Source organism: Pezoporus occidentalis, unplaced genomic scaffold, assembly GCF_034315485.1.
Source record: "Pezoporus occidentalis ecotype Australia unplaced genomic scaffold, CSIRO_AGI_Poc_V1 ctg45, whole genome shotgun sequence".
In the NCBI taxonomy this organism is placed as follows: domain Eukaryota; kingdom Metazoa; phylum Chordata; class Aves; order Psittaciformes; family Psittacidae; genus Pezoporus; species Pezoporus occidentalis.
Window position 1 is genome coordinate 995,278 of NW_026915780.1, and position 18,839 is coordinate 1,014,116.

At 48.6% G+C, this 18,839-nt stretch overlaps 1 protein-coding gene across 2 annotated transcripts in view; it reads left to right on the forward strand.

Moving 5' to 3' along the window:
• TCERG1L (transcription elongation regulator 1 like) overlaps positions 1-18,839 on the forward strand; it is a 79,288-nt gene that overhangs the window by 13,945 nt on the left and 46,504 nt on the right. The gene's annotated exons all lie outside the window — the stretch shown is intronic.

Consider the following 18,839-nt stretch of genomic DNA (forward strand, 5'->3'; position numbering starts at 1 on the left):
ATTCCAATTAAGTTAAACGTTTAAATTGGGATGCATTTGCCATCTTTTTGGTACTTGAAGTGTAACGTGGCAAGATACTGCGAGATTGGATTCCGCAGGCAGCGTGCAGTTATGGGGTTGGTGTTCAGATGAAATCTATTAATGAGAAATGTAGCTCAGTAATTACTGTTCCTGTTGAGCAGTCATTAGGATCACCCAGATAAATGCCTGCTGAGGGCATCCCGTGGTGTCTTTGTGTTTAGGGAGTCTGGAGAGCAACAGACCTGTAGCAATGAAGGTACAAGTCTTTCAGACTGTGTCGAGAGAGGGCAGTACCCAAGTAAGAGCAGAAAGCAGAGTAATCACTGCTGTCGGGCAGGGATTTGGTGCTGCATCCCATGAGTTATATTTAACCCATAGAAACCACATTGCCTGTTTGTAAGTGAGCAGCTTTGTCGGCATCCCAAAGCCCTGTGAGGAGCAGAGGAGCAGCCGCTGGGGTGGGCAGGAGGCAGGGATGGGGCAGGAGAAGGATATAAGACTGATTTGTAGGTTAGCCCTTGTATGAATTTGGATGGGGCAGGTGCAGGATGGAGCATGGGGCAGAGCGGGGAAAGATCCCTGTCCTCACCCCTGCAGAGGTACAGGTGTCGCCTGGAGGACGGGGATGTTTTAAGGTCCTTTCCAACCCAAGCTGCTGGGATTCTGTGATCTTGGATGAGGACCCAAAGGGGAAATCAATCATTCTTTGCGTGTGCTGAGGTGCAGGATTCTGTGCCAGATGTGTTCTCCCCTGAATGGAGCTGCTCGGGCGATCGGGAGAGGAGCTGTCACAGGACTTGTGAATTACAGCTGGAGGAGAGCCCTGCGTGGGGGGTGTTAGATGGGATCAAATAATCTAATGCCAGGAAGCCCCACCACTTGGATAACTGGCTCAGCTCTGCAGTGATAAACATGTCAGGCCATGATAATTGTTGCTTTCCTTTCGAATGAATGTATGATAGGCGATCAAATGGCATGCTTTGAGTGCCTGAGCAATCATCCTATTATCAATCATTCACAGTAAGCCACACGCTTCTGGGTGCTCTCTCCTACAGAATATATAGTAGCTTTTTAGAACAGAAAGCTCCAGAGCGCCCGGTCCAGGTACAATAAACCTGGGATTCAGCTAACCGCTTTTCTCTATTAATCACTGTCTCTGGAGGGAGGCTGGTGCCTTGCAAAGGAGAACAAGAAAACACTTTTATGAATCTCCTTTTTACTGTGCTGGTGGAGAAGAGGACGCGGAGGTGCTGGGTTTTGGTTATCTCTATCAACACCGGACTGGTCAACAGCTTCTGAGGCTGCGCTGGGTGGGAAGGGGCATTTGGGTGTTCTCGGGGCAGGGACCACTCTGCATCCCCTGGCTGCATGCAGGGAGGGGCAGCCACAAGTACCTGGTGAAACAGGGGTGAGGGTTTCTGTAAGTGCTGATGAAGGACGTGGGCTTTTGATAGGCACGAGTGAAACGGGGCAAAAAACGTGCAGAAGCTTTAAAACCAGCATGTTAAACTCGGTGTGCACTGGGTAACTCCTGCGTCCCTTGCTGGAACACTGATGGACAAGGGGCTGAAACTGGGTTTAATGTACAGGAAGAACTGGTCAATTGGCCAAAGGCAGCTGTCTGCTGTCAGAACTAAATGCCTCCATCACCATATAAGTTAATGGCTGGGAAGATTAATGGACCTGCTTGAGTGAGTCCAGAGGAGGCCACGGAGCTGCTGCGAGGGCTGGAGCAGCTCTGCTCTGGAGCCAGGCTGAGAGAGCTGGGCTGGGGCAGCCTGGAGAAGAGAAGGCTCCTGAAGGGGAGACCTGAGAGCAGCTCCAGTGCCTGAAGGGGCTGCAGGAAAGCTGGAGAGGGGCTTGGGACAAGGGGTGTAGGGACAGGCCAAGGGGAATGGCTTTAACCTGCCCGAGGGGAGACTGAGATGAGCTCTTAGGCAGAAGCTCTTCCCTGTGAGGGTGCTGAGGCGCTGGCACAGGGTGCCCAGAGAAGCTGTGGCTGCCCCATCCCTGGCAGTGTTCAAGGCCAGGGTGGACACAGGGGTTTGGAGCAAGGTGCTCCAGTGGAAGGGGTCCCTGCCCGTGGCAGGGGTTGGAGCTGGAGGAGCTTTGAGGTCCCTTCCAACACAAACCAGGCTGGGATGCTGTGAGTGTATGAGAGCATCAAGGAAGCATAATCTAATGCACAGGTAGCCCCAAGTGCTTTGTAACTCTGTCAGCCTCTCTGTTAAAAACATTGTGCGTGGGCAGTTATGAACAGTGATTTATTGTCCTCAAAGAGGAATGCATCTTGGAGAGGAGCGTAATGCGCGCACCCTGGGGGCAGCTGCTTCTTTCGATTCATCTGTGATTTATAAAGTAACATGATAATTGATGAGCTTCCCATGTCCTCCTTGTCTATAGTTTATGCAAGGCAGTGCTCGCTTAATAGCAATGAATTTAGGAAAGCAAAATTAAATTATTTCCCACTTAAATCTACATGTGTATTGGTGCCCGTGAGGCTGAATGTTGTACGCTTACTTATACCTTGTTAAATTACTAAACTGGAGATCGGTATTATAATAGTGCCTTGTGTAGTTCTGTGTTTTTAATCACAGCCATTTGTTCAATCGATAATCTTATAATTGAATATTTGTTTTTAAGGAGGCCTTTTAATATGATTAGTTTTGCAGCCTTATGGCTGCGTTGCCTCCTGCCAGCCTCATTAGAGACCTTGGTGAGTCAGTAAGGAATAGCAGGTGAGTGAAACAAGGCAGGTGGCTGGGCAGGTGGGGCAGTAGGTGAGGGTCCAGGCTCCAGTGTCTTCCCAGCCTCACAGAGGGTATTTCTTGGAGCTTCCTTGAGGCAAAGCTCTTCCCTGTGAGGCGCTGGCACAGGGTGCCCAGAGCAGCTGTGGCTGCCCCATCCCTGGCAGTGTTCAAGGCCAGGTTGGACACAGGGGCTTGGAGCAAGCTGCTCTAGTGGAAGGGGTCACTGCCCATGGCAGGGGCTGGAACCGGATGAGCTTTAAGGTCCCTTCCAACCCAAACCAGGCTGGGAGTCTATAACTATGATACATTTTCTAATAGAAATTCAGAAGTAGAGCCGTAGCAGAGTACAGGATACATGGGGAATTAAAGCCGCTTGTAGCCTGCCCCTCTGCAGGATGCTGTGAAGGATCCCTGCTGGGTCTTTGGCCTTGGGGATAAGCAGATGTGGATGGGTTGTGCTGTTTGAGAGCACATGGCCCTTGGCTGTGATATGGGAGAAGCTTCTGTAGGTGTTTTTGTTGTTGCCTATTAGTTTGGCACCGTGCTGTTCTTAGAAACTTTTAGCGATGAAATAAATGCATGGCAAAGAAGAAACATAAAATCCTCTATATCTAAGGCTGAGGAACCTGTTTGTCTACATGAGGGGGTCTCTGATCTTCTGGGAGTCTATGGCTGCATGTTACAACAATGTAATGCAGAACAAAAACGCAAGCAAGGCTCTGACCACCAGTGAGCAGTCAAACAGGAAAGGCAGAGGGACAAACATTTATGTCACCCTTGGAAGTTCATGCTCAGGTGTTGATATACGGGTTTATATGTGGGTTTATATCTAGGACTCAGTGTCTCTGTACCAAAGCTGAATGCCAGCCCACAGCATGGCAGCGGTGCCTGGACCACAGGGTCCTGGGGTCAGTGGCCTGGAGGTGTTTCTGGTTTTCAGCTGTAAGAGGCTTCCTATCCTGGCCTGCAGCATGGACTGGGATCAGCCTGGCTGGGAGCAGCTCTGGGGAAAGGAACCAGGGGGGTCCAGGTGAACACAAGCTCAAAGGAGTGACCAGTGTGCATCTGTGGCAAAGAAAGCCAACAGGATGCTGGGGAGCATCAACAAGGGCATCACCAACAGTGATCCAGCATCACAGTCTGGACAAGGGGCTGGGACATCTAGTCTAGGTCACGCTTTGGTGAGGAAGGTTGGACCAGATGGACCTTGAGGTCCCTTCCAACCTGGGATTCTATGATTCTGTGTTTAAAATCTGAAACTCAATTGAATTCAGTGTGATGTGATCACTTGACTAAATAGGTGTTACAAAACCTTGTCTTGGTGCTAAGGGAGTTGACCTTGAATACCGGTGTTCTCCTTGTTTTGCTTTTGGATTTGTTTACTGCTCATACAATTGACAACAGCAATTTCTCATCTATAAGAGATGGATTCTGCTGTTGCCTGGACTGGCAGCTCTGTCAATGTGATGTGCAGTTCGTGTGAGGGTTAAGTTGCTGCTGAAGGCACTCTGTGGAAGTGAGGAGTCGGAGCGATACTGTAAGCAGGGAAGGAGGCAGCAGAGTTGTGTGGCTCTTTCCCCAGCCTCAGCTGCACAGAAAAATTCCCGACTGATGAATGTGCCCGGGGAGTGTGCGTACTGAAGTTCTGCTTGATTATTATTTTTATTGGGTAATGATTCCAGATAGAATATATGTTTTTCATATCAGATGAAAAGGCACATTCACTATGAGGGTGCTGAGGAGCTGGCACAGGGTGCCCAGAGAAGCTGTGGCTGCCCCATCCCTGGCAGTGTTCAAGGCCAGGTTGGACACAGGGGCTTGGAGCAAGCTGCTCTGGTGGAATGTTGAAAAAGTTGGTGCTGTTCAGCCTGGAGAAGAGAAGGCTGCGTGCAGACCTCAGAGCAGCTTCCAGTATCTGAAGGGGGCCTATAGGGATGCTGGGGAGGGACTCTTCATTAGGGACTGTAGTGACAGGACAAGGGGTAACAGGTTCAAGCTTAAACAGGGGAAGTTTAGATTGGATCTAAGGAAGAAGTTCTTTCCTGTGAGGGTGGTGAGGCACTGGAATGGGTTGCCCAGGGAAGCTGTGAATGCTCCATCCCTGTCAGTGTTCAAGGCCAGGTTGGACAGAGCCTTGGGTGCCATGGTTTAGTGTGAGGTGTCCCTGCCCATGGCAGGGAGGTTGGAACTGGGTGATCTTAAGGTCCTTTCCAACCCTAACTATTCTATGATTCTATGTGTCCCTGCCCGTGGCAGGGGTTGGAACCGGATGAGCTTTAAGGTCCCTTCCAGTGCAAACCATTCTGTGATTCTGTTTCTCTGAGCATCAAGGAGTTAAAAAGGAGAAGGTTCCGGCAGTGCCATCAGAGCTCTGGTTTTGGTTGTTCGGTCCTTTTTTCTTTACCCTTTCATCTTTTTTCATCTACTGGTGGTTCTGCTCATACATGTACCAGGCAAAATCTTCCCTTAAATATTTAATGCCAGCCTTGCTGTTATCTTAGTTTTTGTGCCAGATTTAACATAAAGGCTAAATAGGAGCTTGTGGAGGTGCAGTTACCCACTGTGCTGCAGCTTCACGCTTATGTGCTCTGCTGGTAGAGAGCAAACTTCATTCTCCAGCACTCTGAAGCCAAGTCCTTGAAGAGGACTGTTGTAAAGACCCACCCAAACGCAATAAACTTTGGGAATGTCACTTACATGGAGTGGTTCAGGGGTGGGATATGTGGTAATCTCTAATCCCACTTTTATGGCACTGTGTTAAGAATCGGGGTACTCATTTCTTACTTGCACATGCAATTTCTTGATTAGAAGTGTGAAAAAGGTAAGATTTGAGCCTGTGGTTACGGAATCCGTAAATTAGCAGAGAGTAGAAGTATTAAAAAAGGCACCATCTGCCATATCAACCATTTGCCACCTGTTCCCCTGCTTTCACAATTATTTAATGGTTTACATTTAATGTTTTAGGCTGCCACACAACAGCTGGCAAGTGACTAAGTATTTTCCCTATCAGTACCTTAACGGCCAAGCAACATTCTATGTTAAAACCAATTCCTAATGCCAGTGTTTTCCTACATGCTCTTTCATGTGGCTGTCAGCTTGCTTCATTAGCACAGTCTGCTGATATAAAACACGGTTTTGTGACAACAACCACTCAATTATTTTTGGGGTGGTTCTGGGAGAAGCAGCGTCTTTCCACTGCAAGCAGAAGCGATGGCTATTTCAGCCTCACGTCTTCCTCCTCCCCAGGTTCTTACTGCTGCCAAGGGTGAGCTGGAGCAAGTGAGATGGGATGAAATTCGTCTGTAAGGAATAGCTTTTGTTTCCAGGGAGTGGAATTTAAGGAATTAAGGAGTAAGCTCGGACATCTCTGGTGTCTTTCAGTTACCTGGAGGCTTGTTCCACTCATTTCCTCCCAGCAGGCCTTGGGGATGAGGAGATTTGTCCAAACTCTGCAGAAACCGTGAATGTTTTCTTTCTTAACAACACTCATTAAAAAATGTGATCCTGTGAGTAAATACTTGGAAAGCTTGTGGAGCTGTGAGCATTCGGGTGGCTTCTCCCGGCTCCGAAGGGCTCATTTCTGCAGGTACTTATTCCCATCATTAGGAGGATTCATCACATAGCAATTTTCCTTGTGCATGTTATTTAAGATACTCTAGCCATTAAGTACTGCAGCATTCCTGGACATTAGGTGAGCAAGGAATAACAATTTGGGAAAATTGTGAAATCCTCCTAGCAGCCTTCCAGTATCTGAACGGGGCCTGCAGGGATGCTGGAGGGGACTCTTCATCAGGGGCTGTAGCAATAGGACAAGGGGTGATGGGTTCAAACTTAAACAGGGGCAATTTAGGTTTGATATAAGGCAGAAGCTGTTGCCTGTGAGGGTGCTGAGGCGCTGGCACAGGGTGCCCAGAGAAGCTGTGGCTGCCCCATCCCTGGCAGTGTTCAAGGCCAGGTTGGACACAGGGGCTTGGAGCAAGCTGCTCTAGTGGAAGGGGTCCCTGCCTGTGGCAGGGGCAGGAGCTGGAGGAGCTTTGAGGTCCCTTCCAACCCAAACCAGGCTGGGGTTCTGTGAAAATCAAATGAGCAATTCCAACCAGAAACGGGGCGTTTAGCTACTCAGGAAGCTTTTCCTGGGTGTCCTACGTGTCTTGCAGGCTATGCTATGAACACGGAATAGTTCTAACAAGCTTGCTGTAAATGATCTGCCCAGCTTTAATGCTGTGTAACGAAGCAGGCAAATTAATGTTTATAGTTATTAAAGTGATAACTTCCTGCTCGAGCTAATATCCAGCATAAAATTGCCTTTCTGTTGCATATCTGTGTTGCCACGTGCAGGGGAAGGCACGCACGTACACTGGGCTTCTGAGCTGAAATGATGCCAGGGATCCCATTCAAATGAGTATCAATGTCTTTTCCTTCCATTGTGCAGTAAATCTCTACTGGAAGCTGCAAGTGCTCGGCTGCCCAAGTAAGACTCCAAGAAACGGGATGATTGTTCCTAAGATGGTTCTTATTATTTGTGTGGCAATTCAGCCATTTCTTTGGGTTACCCAGGCAAACGCATTGCATGAGGAGGAGAGGTACAGTGATCTCAGGCAGAACTTCCTGCTGTTGCACGTTTTTTACACCATTCCTGGTGAAAAATAAAGTCAATCATGGACCGTTTGTTGATGCAAATTATGGATGGGCTAAACTGGCTTTATTGGTCATGATGCACTTAGTCTGTACAAATAGATGGTGATTTCCAAGCATTAAGATGATGTCTTATGTATCTGTAGGGAAAGACATCTCCAATCCTCCTTTTCCTGGAATTTCATTGCTGTGATATATAGTAGAAGGGAAAACTTTCTGGTGGTATAAAAATACACTTGCAGGGGGAATGTACTGCTGGGGTGCTTCATCTCATCTCATGCAAGAACCCTACAACCAAGCTGGTATCAGTTACAAACTAGTCCTTCATTTATACCATGCTCCTAGGTAAAGGGCTATTTTCTCTGGTGTGAACCACAAGTAGTGGTTCAGCGTCTTGACTGTAGCATCAAGTTGTTGACAACAGCAATAGTTGACAAACTAAAAATTTCACATAGTAGTTAGAAAAGACAAACCACCCAAATCCTTCCAAAGGCTTTGCCTGGGGAATGCCACTGAAGTCAGACTTAATTTACTCTATGTTTAACTGCTTGTTAAAACAAGTAGTAGGGTTTTTTCTTCTTCAGAAAATGCCCTCGCACTGCTGTAGAGTGTTTAAATCAGATTTCATGTGTCAGTAATGGTGTTTACACTGTTAAAACACCTGCAGAGTGGTTTTTCCCCATTCAAGAGACAAGTAAGTGGCACAGACCAGGCAGTTATTGCTGCTACACTTGGAAGATTACCATTAATAGGGCAGTTAGCAGTATTCCCTGCAGAAAGCAAAGGCACTTTGAGGAACTTTGTCTGCATTGGTGATGTTTCGCTCTTTCCCCAGCAGGATGGGTCTCTTGGAGTGTGCTGCCGGCCCCCCTTGCTGCAGCACGTGGGGAGCAAGCTAAAAGCACACTGTTGGATCACTTCTTTCTCTTTCATGCTGGGTGGTTGGTTGGCCAGCATCATAATCTCTGTCTCGGGAGTTTTGAGGTCCTGCCTTGGTGGGATGTGAGTGCCCTCACTGTCTCAAGCTCATGCTTAAAAGGAAGGAGTCAGGACAGGGCAGGACTGGTGCGGTCTTTTAGGTCTTGATCTCTGCTTTAAGGGCTGAATTCCTCCCACCTGTGGCCCACAGGACTCCTGGGGATCTATAGAATCATATCATAGACTAGTTTGGGTTGGAAGGAACCTTAAAGCTCATCCAGTCCCAACCCCTGCCATGGGCAGGGACACCTTCCACTAGAGCAGGGTGCTCCAAGCCCTCTCCAACCTGGCCTCGAAAGGTCTCCATTCCCATACAGCTCTTGAGGTGCCAGCCTGCCCACCAGTGTTCCTGAAGCAGCATCCCAAGGCTGGGGCCGTTTCATGTGTCAGGGAGTTCAAACATTTCATTTCAAATCAGTTCAGCTTCTCCTTGTTAGCTACAAGAGAACCATGCCTTCCCCCGGTAGGCTTTTCCAATGATGGAGTCTGCTGCCTCATGGTTTTTTTCTATTGCAGACCCAGATTTAGCTGAGATTTCTGCAGCTTAAGGCAGAGTCTTGGCTGAACTCGATATAAGTGGAGCAGAAGTCTTAGAAGGAAAAAGCAATTGACTGAAACAAAGAAATAGGTCTTGCAAGGATAATAGTTTCAAGAAGAGAGTTGTGATTGCCCCCCTCTAGGAGAAGATGCATGGAGGGGAATTACTGTTTGTGATTGTGAGTTGTAAATCGGCACTGAAGTAACGCGTTTTGGTGGTGGCTGTTGTTTGCTTAAATTTATCTGTGCAATTAAACCATTAGGAGCTTTGCATGCGTTGCCAAGGCTTAATACGGTTACTGTGTAATGTTGCTGCAGTGCAAAATAATTCAGGTATGAGGAGGCAAAGCCATCCCTCCTGAGCTGCGCATTGGTACCACCAGAAATGCTGTGGTGATGCTGAGAGCAGGGCAAAAGAACAAATCTTGCTAAGATCCATGTAAAAGTTGGAAAGATGCGGCAGGAGAGGAGTTCCCTTGTGTGCGTGTCTCCTGCACTGGGGAGAACTTGAAGTATATTATCAGTGAGAAGGGAAATGTGGGATTTTTTTCATATTATAAATATATTTCATAATATGTTCGACCGGCTTCATTTTTGAGATGGGAGAGAGGGGAATGGGCTTATTTTGATATTGTAAAATGAAGCTGTAGTGTGGGTTTCATAGAATCACAGAACCACAGCCTGGTTTGTGTTGGAAGGGACCTCAAAGCTCCTCCAGCTCCAACCCCTGCCACGGGCAGGGACACCTTCCACTAGAGCAGCTTGCTCCAAGCCCCTGTGTCCAACCTGGCCTTGAGCACTGCCAGGGATGGGGCAGCCACAGCTTCTCTGGGCACCCTGTGCCAGCGCCTCAGCACCCTCACAGGGAAGAGCTTCTGCCTAAGAGCTCATCTCAGTCTCCCCTCTGGCAGGTTAAAGCCATTCCCCTTGGCCTGTCCCTGCAGGCCCCTGTCCAAAGCCCCTCTCCAGGTTTCTTGTAGGCTTCAGCTTTCTTTTAGGCAACATCTTGTTTCAACCAGCATGTTCTCAATGTTTGATCTGTATTTGCAATACTGAATCCCATCTGTATGTAGTGTAAACTCAGTGCAAAAGCAGCATCTGATGGAGGAAGAAATCCCGTGGTCTTAAACTGTTCTGATCTTGTAGAATTTGCATCTGTAGAATCTTATTTCTTCTGATAGAAAATTCTCAGTGTGATGTGTTAGCCAAGGCAAGACTTTCACAGCATTCCCCAAAATGGAATGGGTTCTCAAGGGCTAATGGTGTGTTAATTTTCCCTTAAACAGTTTGTCTGATGTAATTGTGAACTGAGTAAACCCTGTGCCACAAAAGTGCCCTTCAGATAACTTAAGACTGCAATTATATTTAATCTGGGAAATTAAAAATACCATAAAAATACCTGTTTGGGAGCTGATTCTAAGGAAATCTCAATGTGAATGTAAATGTCAGGGAACCGTGGCGGTTCTGTGCTGATGCCCATGAGCAGCTTGGAGGCGATGGGGAGGGCTCCAAAGGTGGGAGCTCAGGGTGGTTCATTGGCCAGGACCCGATGGCCCTTTGGCTGGTGGATTTAGTCCTTCAGCCCTAGGGATGTGCATGTGGCATGTCCCCAGGGAGGACACAGGGCTTGTGTTATTATTGGCATTAATTATTACTAAGCCAGTGGAGCAGCTCTGCCTGTTCAACATCTTAAAGGGTGGGAAACAAGTTTATGGTGATTTTCATGGTATTTTTAACCAGTCACAGTTAGGAGTCAGTGGATGTTTTCTGGTTGACTTCACGGGTTTCTCCATCAGCCCCCATTATAGAAGTGTAAATAAATTTAACGAGGTAAAAATGAATCTTAGTTCACTGGCCAGAATATAAATAAGGAAAATTAATTAAATTCCCCAATTTGGAGCATGCCATAGATACTTCCCTGGAGGAGCTAAGGAGAATTGCATTGATTTTTATTACAAATTTAGTTCAGTCTACTGCATGCAAAACGGGATGGCGATGTTTCTGCAGCCGAGGGAAGGGCTTGTTTTGGAGAATGGATGAAGCAGCCAAGTCCAACCAGAGCCCTGTGGAACCAGAAAACAAACCCCCTCCCACCAGGTCTCACAGTGGCTCCCCACTGTGATTTCAAGAACCGGTTATCTTAAATCTCAGCATAGAAATTCACAGCCTGGTTTGTGTTGGAAGGGACCTTAAAGCTCCTCCAGTTCCAACCCCTGCCATGGACAGGGACACCTTCCACTAGAGCAGCTTGCTCCAAGCCCCTGTGTCCAGCCTGGCCTTGGAAGAGAGCCTTGTGCAAGAGAATCGCATTTCTAGTTTCTACTTTACTGGTTTCAAAACTCCAAACCTAATTTATAACTGAAATCCTTGTAGAAATAAGTATTTAAAGATTTCACCCTGAAACACAAAGGATTAGTTCATGCAGAAATAATTACTCTGATACAGCAGAGAGAAAGTGGAATTTCTGAAGGTTTGAAAGTGCATAATTTAGTGTATTCTCTCAGAATTACATCCTGCTAACTGAAGAGATTGGAATTTTATGCTGGAGTTAGTTTTCATAAGGCTGGAGATAAATCATAGAAGTTTTGCAAGTGGGACCATGTTGTGGAGCAGGTAGAAGCCTGATGAGACATGAAAGGTGTGGGGTGATCATTGTTGTTCCCTGCCCACCCCTAGGCATGTGCTTCTTGGTCCCATGGGCACGGGATGGGCACACTGCAGCCCACGTCCGTGTTGGCTGGTGCATCTCAGTTCAGAGTCTACTCTGAGGACCACTTCATTAACACCCTTGGAGACTCGGTTCCAAGTGAAATGTGCCGTGCCCACCCAGCATAAATCACTGCTGTTGGGTTCAGGGACCTATATCCTTATTTTCCATATGAATCCATATGATGGATCATGTGAATAATTCAAAAGGAGGCTTTCATCTTACACAGGCTGCCACGTTCCTGGGGTCAGGAGGTCCCCAACATGGGCAGTTCACCCACGTTAAGTGCTGCTGCACTAGAAACTTGCCAAAATGTAATCCAATATTAACTTTTCTTTCCGTCTGGGGGGGCTGTGTTATGCTCTGTAATGCACCAGGAGCCAGTGGTGCCTCAAGTGATCACGGTGGAGTTTTAGACACGTGCCCCTAGAAACACACATGAGCTACTGCTAGGAAAACGTGACAGCTCCAGTGCTGCTCCTCTTAGCCATTGGTTACGTCTCATTTGTGTTTTACTGAAGGGTGAAATAGTAATGTCACAGCTTGCCCTTTACAAGAGGGAATTGAGAGGAAGCAATCCTCAAAATGAGAATCCGGAAAAAGGTAGATTACTGATACCTTAACACCTATATTAATGATTACATTCTTTTAAATATCAACAAATAAATTAGATACTGAGAACATGCAGCTTAATTCTCTAAGCTGTGTTCCTCTAGCATCACGCAGATGAGACCAGGGACCTCATTTTACAAGGGCCTGTAGGGCCAGGCCAAGGGGAATGGCTTGAACCTGCCCGAGGGGAGACTGAGATGAGCTCTTAGGCAGAAGCTCTTCCCTGTGAGGGTGCTGAGGCGCTGGCACAGGGTGCCCAGAGAAGCTGTGGCTGCCCCATCCCTGGCAGTGTTCAAGGCCAGGTTGGACACAGGGGCTTGGAGCAAGCTGCTCTAGTGGAAGGGGTCCTGCCCGTGGCAGGGGCTGGAGCTGGGTCAGCTCTAAGGTCCCTTCCAATACAAATCACCCTGTGATATTCTCCTTTGCCCAGTGTCCATCGGCCAGGCTGATTCCCCAGTCCCTTGCCAGCTTTCCTGGGAAGGGGGCTGTGGGCAGGAGGCATCGCATCCGTGCGCAGTTGTCTGCACATCTTTGTGCCCAGCCTTGCTTGAGGGGGGCTCCTGGCTATGAAGAAGGTGGAGCAATGACCATCCACCTTCAGTAGCTGTAAAGCTGGGGCTGGAGGTTGACCATGAGCCCAGTGACTGGTTCTTATGGTCAGTAAGTCACTGCAGCAGTGACGATCTACATGGTGTCACCTTCTGTTGGATGGCATTGGCTTTACTGTTAAAGTAGGGCACAGAGGAGCAACATCATTTCAAGATAGAAGGAGAAACAATTATTTTCCCCCCTAATCTAACAGAGGAGCTGGGTTTCCCTTCACACAGTGCTTATTTTGAAGGTAAACCTGGAGGACGATACAATTCCATGGGCTTTGTCAATCACCCCAGCTCAGCACCTGGATTTCATTCACTTCTAAAGACAAACTATCGCTTAGTGCAGCACTGTGCAAATCCAGCCCTGGCTTTGTTAAGCTTGACCAGTGTGCTGTGTCTGCTGTAGGTGAAGGTGGTTTTGCTGGGAGAAGAGTAATATTTCATTTTCCCTGTCCTGCATCACTATGATTTTGCCTTCCAGAGGATCCTGTTCAGGGATTGCTTGGATGTAGAAGGCTGTGGTCATTTGGACAGGATAAAGATCTTTTTGCTGTAGGACTCTGTACCATTGTGTGTGTTTCCTCTGCAAACATATGTCCTGGCCACATGTTCCATGGCGTGTTACAGGAACTAATTCAGTTCTTATCTCACAGTGAGCTCACACTGTTCATGGAAATGAAAACAAAAACTTCTGCCTAAGAGCTCATCTCAGTCTCCCCTCGGGCAGGTTCAAGCCATTCCCCTTGGCCTGTCCCTACATCCCTTGTCCCAAGCCCCTCTCCAGCTTTCCTGCAGCCCCTTCAGGCACTGGAGCTGCTCTCAGGTCTCCCCTTCAGGAGCCTTCTCTTCTCCAGGCTGCCCCAGCCCAGCTCTCTCAGCCTGGCTCCAGAGCAGAGCTGCTCCAGCCCTCGCAGCATCTCCATGGCCTCCTCTGGCTTCGCTCCAACAGCTCCACGTCCCTCTTGTGCTGCTGCCCCAGAGCTGGATCAGGGCTGCAGGGGGCAGGATCCCTCCCTTCATAAATGATGAGGTTTGGGCCAGGACAGCCCGGGCAGTGGTGTGGGGTTGAAGGGGTCTCTTGGTCAGCAGAGCCTCCTTGCTGGGAGGAAGAGGAGGAGGAACAGCCGGGAAGGGGGAGATGTGGAGCTCCAGCGCCGGCTGTCTCCCCTCCTGTGATTACCGAGATGGATTCCGGGAGTTAATTAATGGGAGCGAAAGCAGGGAATCTAATTTCACACTTGGTGTAAGCAGCTGTTCGGGGGCTCGCTGTAAGTGGTGCTGAAGGTCTGCTCCAAAATGCATTACGGTCCTTCCGGTGTTGAAACCTTTGGGGCATCTCTTGGTTCCCTTCTGTGGCCACCCAATCCATAACGCTGCAGGAAAACGTGACATAGTAGAGATGGAGAATTCCATCTTTATGACTTCAGGTGGGGAATTGCTGTTCAGTGGCTCTGAAGCTTGGCATCTTGGGGGTTGTAATATTCATCCTTAAAAATAAATAGGGAGAGAAGAAACTTCTGGACAGAATTTGTGTTTTCAGTCTTCTGAACTTGTGGGATTTGGAGAGGGGCTTGGGACAAGGGATGTAGGGACAGGCCACGGGGAATGGCTTTAACCTGCCCGAGGGGAGACTGAGATGAGCTCTTAGGCAGAAGCTCTTCCCTGTGAGGGTGCTGAGGCGCTGGCACAGGGTGCCCAGAGAAGCTGTGGCTGCCCCATCCCTGGCAGTGTTCAAGGCCAGGTTGGACACAGGGGCTTGGAGCAAGCTGCTCTAGTGGAAGGGGTCCCTGCCCGTGGCAGGGGTTGGAGCTGGAGGAGCTTTAAGTTCCCTTCCAGCCCAAACCAGGCTGGGATTTGATGAGTATGTGATTCTGTGAATCTGACCCAGGCAATGTGGCTCCAGCATGGGGTTAGCAGCCATCCAGGGAGCCAAGATGTTACGTGAGGATGCTGGCTGTGACACTTGGGATATGCATCATTTGCTTTTCTAATTGTGGGGCTTGAAGTAGTGTTTTATAGTCTTGTTTCTGTTATTAAATATGTCATTTTTAATACCATTATTATGATTCTTGCTTTTATGTCTCTTGTGATGAGAAATCTCATTAAAGTTGGGAAATGGTTTGTCTCGCCTGCTGCCGGGCACACTGCTCTCCTTCCAATTGAGATTCTTTAATGATTTTTTTTAATTAAGCACCCGTGGCAGGAGATCACTGATGCCATTCACAGAGGGCTTCACTCCTGCTGGAGACTGCAGACCATAGAATCCCAGGTTGGTTTGTGTTGGAAGGGACCTTAAAGCTCCTCCAGCTCCAACCCCTGCCACGGGCAGGGACCCCTTCCACTAGAGCAGCTTGCTCCAAGCCCCTGTGTCCAACCTGGCCTTGAGCACTGCCAGGGATGGGGCAGCCACAGCTAAAGGCAGATTCAGGGGTCTGGGCAAGGTATGTGTCGGGGCTGCTGTGTGGACTTGAGGAACCGTTTCTCCCGAAAAAGGAATAAATGAGGATGCTGAAAACCCATCTAAAAATAATTCCTGTGGGAAATCTTGTAAAGTGAGAAGTTTCAGCTGTCCCCAGTGTGGCACCAATGCTTTTGGTAAGCAATCAGAGTTGTAACTGCCTGCGGTTGATGCCTGTTGAATGGCAAAACCAGCATGGAGAGGGCAGCAGGGAGGTTTGTACATGGTTTTTCTTTTGGGGGGGTATTTTCTGCTTGGTAAAACCAGTGGGTTTGTGGTGCAGGAGATGCTCCCTGCTCACATCCTCCTCTCTGGGTTGGGGCAGTTGGGAGGGTGGCTGGTACCATCACTTCCCCCTGCTGTGGGTCAGGGAGAGGTTCTTTGGTTGTTTTCTAACAGACAGTATTTAGAAGCATCAAAGATAGCTTCTAAGAAGGGGTAAATGTGGCCCTTCAGCTGCTGGCTTTTAAAGGTATTGACTAGCTTCGAGTTCACTACGGTTTTGAAGCCACTTTGACTTTGCGTGTTCCTATGCTCATCGACTGGAAACTGCAAAACCCAGATTGTTAAAAGGAGAGAAGGGGATAGGAAAGTGTTACCTGGCTCGGCTGGTTGGCAGGAAATGCTCACTGACACTTGGTACTTACTGTGCAGATTCACAGGAGCACTTGCTGACTTTCTATCAGCACATCTTCACTTGCCACTCCAGTGAGCATTTTACTTCAGCATTTACTTGTCCTTGAAGTGGTTGTGCCAAGGCACGTTGAAACGAAAGCTTAACATTACCCTGCAGAAGCCAAAGTGCAGCTACTGCGTGTGCTGGGAGGTGGCAGAGGGGTGCAGGGCACATCCTTAACAGTGTTCAAGGCCAGGTTGGACACAGGGGCTTGGAGCAAGCTCCTCTAGTGGAAGGTGTCCCTGCCCATGGCAGGGGTTGGAGCTGGATTTTAGTTGCATAAATTGACGTAAATGGGTAGTTAGAAAATTTCCTGATTCAGTTTTCCTGAAAAGCAAAACTCTGACTTGAGGTGTTCAGTTCTTGCACTGGGACTCCCATGGGAATTGGGTGTTTGACTGAATTCGCATTGATCGGATTTGTAGTCACTGCTGCAGCATTAGTCAGGTATGAGGGACAAGGAGATGCAGTGGTGAGCCCTGGTTAGGGGTTTGGAGTTGGCTGTGGGTGTGTGGATCATGGACTGATGCACCTACTCTGTCATCTTGCTGCTCTTCTGTATTTTCACATCAACACAGGGTGTATTTAGAATCATAGAATAATTAGGGTTGGAAAGGACCTTAAGATCATCCAGTTCTACCCCCCCTGCCATGGGCAGGGACACCTCACACTAAACCATGGCACCCAAGGCTCTGTCCAACATGGCCTTGAACACTGCCAGGGATGGAGCATTCACAACCTCCCTGGGCAACCCATTCCAGTGCCTCACCACCCTCACAGGAAAGAATTTCCTCCTTAGATCCAATCTAAACTTCTCCTGTTGAAGTTTTAACCGGTTATCCCTTGTCCTGTCACTACAGTCCCTAATGAAAAGTCCCTCTCCAGCATCCCTATAGGCCCCCTTCAGATACTGGAAGCTGCTCTGAGGTCTCCACACAGCTTCTCTTCTCCAGGCTGAACAGCCCCAACTTCCTCAGCCTGTCTCCATACAGGAGGTGCTCCAGCCCCTGATCATCCTCGTGGCCTCCTCTGGACTTGTTCCAACAGTTCCATGTCCTTTTTATGTTGAGGACACCAGAACTGCACACAATGCTCCAGGTGAGGTCTCACAAGAGCAGGGCAGAGGGGCAGGATCACCTCCTTTGCCCTGCTGGTCACGCTCCTTTGGATGCAGCCCAGGATACGGTTGCTTTCTGGGATGCGAGCACACACTGAAGCCGGCTCACGTTCATTTTCTCATCAACCAACACCCCCAAGTCCTTCTCCTTGGGCTGCTCTGAATCTCTTCCCTGCCCAACCTGTAGCTGTGCCTGGGATTGCTCCGACCCAGGTGTAGGACCTTGCACTTGGCATGGTTAAACCCCATGAGGTTGGCATCAGCCCACCTCACAAGCATGTCGAGGTCCCTCTGGATGGCATTCCTTCCCTCCAGGGTATCAACCGAACCACACAGCTCGGTGTCATCAGCAAACTTGAGGGCACACTCAATCCCACTGTCCATGGCAGCAACAGAGATGTTGAACAAGACCGCTTGAGTGCTCCTGCTGAGTGTTCCCTGCACTGCCCTCATCTGAACTGGAGATCCTTTTAATGCTCTAAGTAGCATTTGTGGTGATGCTGAGAGCACCTGGTGTCTGCAGAGGAAAAGCCCAGGAGCTGCCCACATTTTATGTGTGTCTGCAGCGTAGACTTGAAATCAACACGGATCATTTTGAAGGAGAAATTTTCCGGGCTAAGCTGTAGCAGAAGCAAAGTAATTGCAAACCATGTCAGTCTAGCACAGGTTGTAATCTGGTACTTGTAGCCATGTCATCTTTATGATTCGTATCTTGTAAATATCCGCTTGCGTGAGAGGAGATGAAATCTTATTTTCCCTTGGTCCCTAAAAATCAATTGTCCTGTTAAAATCATAGTGGATGGAAACTGCATTGCAGAGCAGTATCACAACGTGCAATCATGTAGTAGGGCAGCCTGAGCATTCTTCTAGGCTGTTTGTGGTTATGAAAAGTCATCTTCATCCTCCCTTTAAAGAGGGCAGGGTTTATTGGATGCAGCTAAGGACACATCCCTGTACCAGAGTGCGCCTGGGAGATGTACGCACAGCCCATCTTGGCACATCTCTAGCTGCCCACGCTGCTGAGCAGGGATCCAGAGCTTATTCCTGTAGCACACACTGGAGCCAAAATACATATTCAGAGACCATCTTTGAGCTTTCTGCTACTCAGAACATGGTTCCGGTGGCTACCTGTGGAATTACAGTTTATATAACGCTGGCAGTGGAGAACCTGCTGTTGGAGCACAGGAAGAACCACGATGCCAGGACTTTGGAAGTGGGAACCCAGGCTGAGATTCTGGAACTTCTCCTGGACCCCAATGCAGCTTATACAGAGCTAGCAAGCGTTTTAAAGGGAGGAAGTTTAGAAGGGATAAGTGGTGCCAAACCCATCTGTGCATCAATGCCTGTTGCCTCAGAGCATCCCAAGGTGGAAGACTTTGCCTGGGAGCCTCCTGCATGGAAAGGGCAGCTGGTCCATCCACCTCCATGGGCTGGGGTGATTGGCCCATGATGGTGTCTTGCACTGGAGCCACCCAAAAATGCTGTTTATATTCAGACAGATGACACCATGCCTGCTGTTGTGCAGCAGCGATGGTAAAGCAGTTTCCTTCTTTCACCTTTACACAAGGGTGGAGAAGAGGGTTAAATTCAGGATGGGATGTACAAGCCGAGCAGGCTGGCGGAGCGGAGGATGCAGATGGTGGAGGTGGTGGCAGTGATGAGTTGCTGTGGTGGGTCCAGCACAACCAGAAAAGAGAGTTGAGGCTGCAGAGCGCTCTTGGTGTGTCCCTGCTGTCTGTGCTTGCTGCCTCC